The sequence below is a fragment of the Lotus japonicus genome, chromosome 4, assembly GCF_012489685.1.
Source record: "Lotus japonicus ecotype B-129 chromosome 4, LjGifu_v1.2".
In the NCBI taxonomy this organism is placed as follows: Eukaryota; Viridiplantae; Streptophyta; class Magnoliopsida; order Fabales; family Fabaceae; genus Lotus; species Lotus japonicus.
The window spans coordinates 10675746-10683511 of NC_080044.1; positions in this window are offsets into that span (position 1 = coordinate 10675746).

Genomic DNA, 7766 nt, shown 5'->3' on the forward strand with positions numbered 1-7766 from the left:
TGAAGAATTCGTGTATCCAGTGGCGGACCTTAAGGTTGACATAGGGGAGCTGTAGCTCCCCCACAGATTTGGTCAATTTTTTTTTTAGTATATAGGATATATATTATATAGTCTATAAAATCATATATATAATATCTAACAAGTGTAAGTTGCAGTGGTAAAAAGTTGTTGTTAAATTATATGTTGAGTCTTTGATCCTTAGGAGCCCCATTTTTGAAAATATATTTAACTTTCACCACACACGGGTTAAAATTGTGAGAGTAATTTAATACACACAAAAAAAATTTAAAACTAATAAAACTTATGTCAATGTCACCGACTCAAGTACCAAATTCTTTAGAAAAAACGTCATAGACTCATAGTACCAGAAAAAGGAGAAAAAGTAGGAGACTTACCCAAAAAGTTTATAAAAAAAATAAAATACTAATATTTTAGTACTTTCTGAATACAATTGACAAAAGCTCACTTTAACTTTACTTTTTGGATTTGCACTTTGAAAACTTCATCTTTCTCACTTCTCACGGCTCATAGTCATTGGCTCAAGACAAAATAATTCATCCAAGGGCTGCAACTCCAATCCACAATTCCACATGTTCAAAAATCAAAATCAAAGGAGGTTAGTAGTGGTGCCTTCAACTTAAAATATTTGATTGGTTTTTTTCTTTGTTCAAAGTAATAACTCTTTAAATTTATATATTTAAATTTATTTGAGCTCCCCCAGTAATTTTGTTCAAGTTCCGCCACTGCGTGTATCACACCTCTTTTTTTTTTGGATTCCCGATCGTCAGGGTTCTCTAAATTCACACAATCATCAATTTAAGTCTAAGGCGTTTAATCAATCAACTTAGAAATTAAGGTTATTGTTCACTTCAATCTTGATGAAAACCTTTAACTGACTTATTTTGATCAAATGGTTTAGATCTCTTGAATGCGTAAATATTGCTGAGTGTCTCTAGCCGTTGGAATCACTTGAATCCTTTTTTTTTTTGCATATATGACTTGTTACTTGCGGGCTCTAATTGCCATGTTCAAGCCCGTCCCCCTCTTTTACTCTCATTAGTACGGACAGCTTCTTCAAATGCTGAGGAAGCAATTTTGTCCTTAATGGGGGGAATAAAGGTCCTACAATAGAAATAAAGTTAGCTGGAATGATAATTTTATGAATAATATCAACTGCCTAAAATAAAGGCTCTATAAATGTGAATTAATGAGGGTCACATTCATACAACTTTGCAATGATAGCCTTTTGTTGATGATTGATCATCATCTCTACTCGTATTGAATAACCGTTTAGTTTCAGAGTGTATTAATCACTCAACAAATTTTCATTATCTCTGTACTTCCACGGGAATGTTCTAATAATTACAGTATACTTGTGACTAGTGTGTGTGGAGTTAGTAGCACTTCTCTCTCAAAACAACAATATCTAATGATTAGCTAGGAAGAGTGGGTTTTATAATTTGAATATTGATAATATTAAGTCAAGCGACAAGCTCAGGAAATATAGGAAAACCATGCACTAAGAAACAAATGAGTTAAATTAAGAAAACATGATGCAAACTGTAAAGTCCGTGAAAGTAATAGAATTTTTAAGTCAAAAGGATTGGCTCCTGTGTTTGACCATGACGTTTTGGGTTTAATTTCTTTAATTTATACTAAGAAAATAGCAGTGAAATTCGTCAGATGATATTTTCTAACTAATTACTAATTGACAGCTATTTTTTAACTAATAATTAAGAAACATATATAGCTTGCATTGTGATTGATAGACTTGTTGTTTATATGTTAATGACTTCCCTCCAATGTTCTTTGTTCAATTGCATAAATCGTATACCCTTTATAGTGAAGCTGGTCCTAGGTATTTTATATATTAAAGGCTTAATCCAGTTTTTGGTCCCTAACCTTTGTCATAAATATGACTTTAGTCCTTCGCTGGAGTAAAAGTAGGGATTGATCCCCAGTTTTTGGCAAAATGATTGGTTTTGGTCCTTCCGTCCGGTTGGGTCAACGCTGGAGCTCCGCCGGCTGATGTGGCCCTTGCCACGTCAATTAATGAGTCTTGCTAGATTTTTTTTTCATTAAATTAAAATAAAATTAAGACACACAAAAATTAAAACATTAATTAACTCTCACTAATTAACCTCCTTTTTAACTAATTAAAATCCTCACCCAGATTTTTTTTTCATCATCATCAACACCATCATCCTTCCTCATCTTCTTCTCCTTTTTACACTCCCAAACCCAGAAATTTACACACTCCATCCTCATCCCCATCTTCACCACTGATTCTTCACACAACACCAACCCCACCACCACCCCCAACCCCCATCTTCCCTTTCTTTCTTTATTTTTCACGCCCTCTCTCTCTCTGCTTCTGTTACTGTTTCTCTCCTTTTTTCTGTTAGGAGAAATAGAAAGGAAAAATAGAAAAGATGAAGAGAGAGCATAAGAGAAAGATGTGCTAGGGTTTCATTGGAGGCAAATAATAATCTAAGAGTATTACAATAAGAGACAAAGCAAACTATAAATAGGTCAAGAGTAAAAGACTATACTACCCATAAAACCTAAATAATAAAATAATGTAATATTATCTAACATCCCCCCTCAAACTCACGATGCATCAACAGGAACAGAAAGCATCGAGAGTTTGCCAATCAAGAAACGAAAACGCCTAGCAGAATGAGACTTAGTAAATAGGTCAGCAAGCTGCATGGAGGAGGACACAAAGGGCAAGGTGATAGTCCCCTGCTGAAAATGATGTCTAGTGAAATGACAATCAATCTCAATGTGTTTGGTGCGTTCATGAAAGACTGAGTTGCGAGTAATCTGGATGGCACTCATATTATCACAATACATAGGAGTAGGTGCAGAGAGGGAGACACCCATGGATGCAAGGAGCCAACGCAACCAAACAATTTCTGCAGTAGTGGATGCCATGGCACGATATTCAGCTTCAGTAGAAGATCGAGAGACAACAACTTGCTTCTTACTTTTCCAAGAAATAAGAGAATCTCCAAGGAAAATGCAAAAACCAGTTGTAGATTTTCGATCAGAGGGAGAACCAGCCTAATCAGCATCAGAGTAAGCACGCAGCTCCAATGAGGAAGAAGAGGGGAATAAGAGGCTTTGAAACTGAGTGCCCCGAAGATAACGAAGAATGCGAAGAATAGCTGCCCAATGAACTGTAGTAGGGGAGGAAACAAACTGACTAACAACATGCACTGCATAGGCAATGTCGGGTCTAGTAATGGTAAGATACACCAAGCTGCCAACAAGAGTGCGATACAAAGTAGGATCTTCCAAAGGGACACCATCAGATGAGTTATATCGAGTATTCATTTCAAGAGGAGTGTCAACTGTTCGAGTATCAGAGAGACGAGCTTGTGCAAGAATGGTGACAATATACTTAGATTGAGAGAGGAGATAGCCTCGAGGGGAATAGTCAACCTCAATTCCCAAAAAGTAACGAAGAGTCCCCAAATCTTTCATCTCAAATTGTTTAGCCAATTGAAGTTTCAAATTCGTAATCCCAACAACATCATCCCCAGTAATAATCATATCATCAACATAAAGAGATAGCAAAATACGACTATGAGGAGAGCATTTGACAAACAATGCAGAGTCATGTGGGCTGGAGGTGAAACCAAGTGATTCAATCACAATGGAAAACTTCTCAAACCAAGCACGAGGGGCTTGTTTAAGCCCGTAGAGAGCCTTCTTCAATTTGCAAACTTCATATGGATTATGAGAAACACCTGGTGGAGGAACCATATAAACCTCTTCCTGTAGATCACCATTCAAGAAGGCATTTTTAACATCTAGTTGAGAAATATGCCACTGACGAACAGACGCAACTGCAATAAGGGTCCGAATAGTGGTCATTTTAGCAACAGGAGCAAAGGTTTCTTCATAATCCATACCATACTGCTGAGAAAACCCCTTAGCAACTAAACGAGCTTTGTATCTCTCAATTGACCCATCAGACTTGGTTTTGATCTTATAAACCCAACGAGAACCAATTGCAGTTTTTCCTGGTGGAAGAGAGACAAGTTCCCAAGTATTTGTCTTACGTAGAGCAAAAAGTTCTTCTTCCATACCCTGCTGCCAACAAGGATCAAGAATTGCCTCTTTATAGGAGGAGGGCTCAGACAAGCTATGAATGGAGGTTAAAAATGAAGCAAATGAAGTGGAATAGAGAGAATAAACAAAATCAGGCTTTTGAGTGGACTTACGATCACGTTGAGGACGATGAGGTTGAGGATCTACAATCTCAGAAGCTTCTTGGGGAGGCATGGGTGCAGATGAAGCTTCAGAAGTAGCAGAACTACTAGTGTCGACCCTGCAAAGCTCAACATGAGAATTAGTTTGACTATGGGGAACAAGGGGAGCATCTGTGATGACCGAATCTATAGAAAAGGGATCAATGCGAATGAGATCAGATTTGGTAAGATCATGGGTACTAGAAGGAACAGTGTAAAAAGGAATATGTTCAAGAAACACAACATGGCGAGAGACATACAATTTTTTACTTGTAGGGTCATAACAACGATAACCCTTTTGACCATCACCATACCCAAGAAAGACACATATTGATGAACGAGATGACAACTTACTGCGTTCTACATGCGGACGAAGAACAAAGCAAGTAGAACCAAAGACGCGCAATGTAGAATAATCAGGAGCATAACCATATAATTTTTCAAAAGGGGACAAACCTGAAGTGAGAGAGGTAGGGATTCTGTTAATGACATGAACAGAAGTGAGGACAGCTTCCCCCCAAAACTCACTAGGAACAGAAGCAGACAAGAGAAGAGAACGAGCTGTTTTAACAATATGACGATGTTTTCTTTCAGCAACTCCATTCTGTTCAGGAGTATCGGTACAAGACGTTTGATGAGAAGTACCATCAGATGCAAGGAGTTCAGTAAACTTGTTAGAAGTATACTCACCACCTAAATCGCATCGAAAGCACTTAATAATAGCATTATGTTGAGTTTTAACCATAGCACGAAACATATGATAGACAGTTATAAAATCAGAACGATGTTTCATAAGATAAACCCAACAGTAACGAGTGCAATCATCAATGAAAGATACATAATATCTAGAACCACCTTTAGTAGCAATTGGGGATGGACCCCATACATCAGAATGAATTAAGTCAAAAGGTGCAACAGAAATTGAGACACTTTTACTAAAGGGCAAAGCAGAAAACTTAGCAAGTTTGCAACCACAACAATCAGAAATATCGTTAGCTTGCAACTTTCCTAAAGCTCCTGTAGAAACTAAGTATTTCAAACGGGAGAAAGAAACATGACCAAGACGAGAATGCCATAAATAAAACTTAGAAGAGGACAGAGTCAAACGAAAGGACGACAAGTCTGCACTAGTAGCTGCAACATCTGGACTTCGTAGCTCTTCCAAAACATAAAGTCCCCCATATCTACGGCCTGTCCCAATCAGCCTCTGAGACCGCAAATCCTGCACATAACAATAGGTAGAAGAAAAGGAAAGTAAGCAACCAGAATCACATAACTGACTTATAGAAATAAGACTCACACATAATTTAGGAATGTAATAGACATCTGGAATAGATAAACGAGATGTGGAAACAGAACTAATTCCTGCTACAGGTAGAGGTGTGCCATCAGCTGTTACAATAGGTACAGTTGAAACAGGGTGTATGGACACAAATGATTTGAGATCAGGTGACATGTGACGACAGGCTCCAGAGTCAAGGATCCACAAGGATGGAAAAATACCTGAGGGACTGGTGGATGGCAAACCTATGTTGGACTCGGCAGAAGATTGTGCAGCAGACATAACAGACATGGAATATGAGTGCGTGGAAGACGGTACAAGCATGGCTGACGATTGTGCAGCAAGGAATTTGTTGAATTGTGCAGTAAGATCATCTAAGGAAGGACCAGAAACATATTTGCTCTCATCAAACACAGGAGTAACTGCATTAGTATTAGGTGCTGGAGGCCTGGAATTCTTAAAGTTGCTTTGGTTGAACTGACTCGAAGGCTTCCATTGAGAGGATTGTTGTGTTTGTTGTGCCTTGTTCACCAGTTTTGGACATTGGGCTTTCCAATGCCCTTTTTGCTTACAAAAGCTACATTCATCAAGACCAACTTTTACATGAGATTTTCCTTTAAAAGGGGGGACAGCAAGAACAGAAGAATTTGGACTTTGGAGAATTCCTCTGTCAACTTTTCCTTTATCAGATTGAGACCTAAAGCGAACTTCTTCAGCTATCAATTCACTAACCACTGAATCAACAGATGGAAGAGGATTACGATGCAGAATTGACCCACGTATCCCCTCAAAATCATTCCGAAGAGCCATTAAAAATTGAACTAGACGTTCTTCCTTTCTACGTTTAGTGTACGGTGCAAAAGCACTCAGTTCTGCAGATTCAGTGAGAGCCAACTGGTCCCAGAGGTCAGACATAGCAGAATAGAACTCTTGAATGCTCATGTTATCTTGTTGAAGAGCCCGAATGTCAATTTCTAGCTGATATTGTTTGGCAAAATTAGACTGCGCATACAACTTTTTCAAATGATCCCAAACCTCCTTCGCTGTTTCAAATTTTGCTAACTGAAAGCCAATAGACTGCATAACAGAATTATTAATCCAAGTAATAATCTTTGAATTATTTGCTTCCCAAGATTCGAGCTCCGTTTCATATTTTCCATCTTTCTTGTCTTTTGGTGTTTGAGAAGTTCCAGAAACATAACCCCACATTCTTTTGCCTTTCAAAAAATTCTTTAGTACATAGCTCCAATACGGATAGTTTTTACCATTCAATTGCACACTAATAGCTTGAAGGGAATCATCCTTTTCACCAGCCATTGCAAATAGAGATGAACAAGTACAAATAAAAGAGAAGAGTAAGTGTTACCCGATTTAAAGGCAAAATCTGATGCAAGAGAGTGACCAACAAAGAAGCAACACAGCAACAAGTGGATCACAAGGTTCCTACAGTACGGTAATTCCAATCTGCCCAATACTCCAGCATGTAACAACTTGCGTTACCAACCAAAAGAAAATCACAAGGTTCCAATATCAATTTCAAGGCAAATTAAAATCACGTGGTGGAGCACAAAATCAAACAATTGTTCATTATCTGCAAAGCCTTGTCTCAATCCTTCAAACACCGACTCTTAGCCAAAATAAAAGCGCAACTATGTCAAGGGACGAAGCTAAGAAACCAGAATCACGTGGTGGAGCACAAAATCCGTAATAACTAATAGCATAATAGTTGGATTTACAACCAGCTCAAGATACCATGTTAGGAGAAATAGAAAGGAAAAATAGAAAAGATGAAGAGAGAGCATAAGAGAAAGATGTGCTAGGGTTTCATTGGAGGCAAACAATAATCTAAGAGTATTACAATAAGAGACAAAGCAAACTATAAATAGGTCAAGAGTAAAAGACTATACTACCCATAAAACCTAAATAATAAAATAATGTAATATTATCTAACATTTTCTACCCATATCACTACCCCAACCTACCCATATCTCCCCACCACAACCCATACTGGTTTTCACCTTTTCTTCACCAGATCCATATTGCAAATGCTAAGATTTCAAATAAATTAAGCCACTGATCTAGACCAAAATCGCAGCTTGATCATACGCTCGTGGTGCTTCCTCTGCTGTTTCAAATGTGCCTAGCCACAACCTTCTCTTCCTGTTTCACGAATAAGCTAATAAATCAAACATTCACAATCTAACAAAGAAAAAGGCAAAACCTTT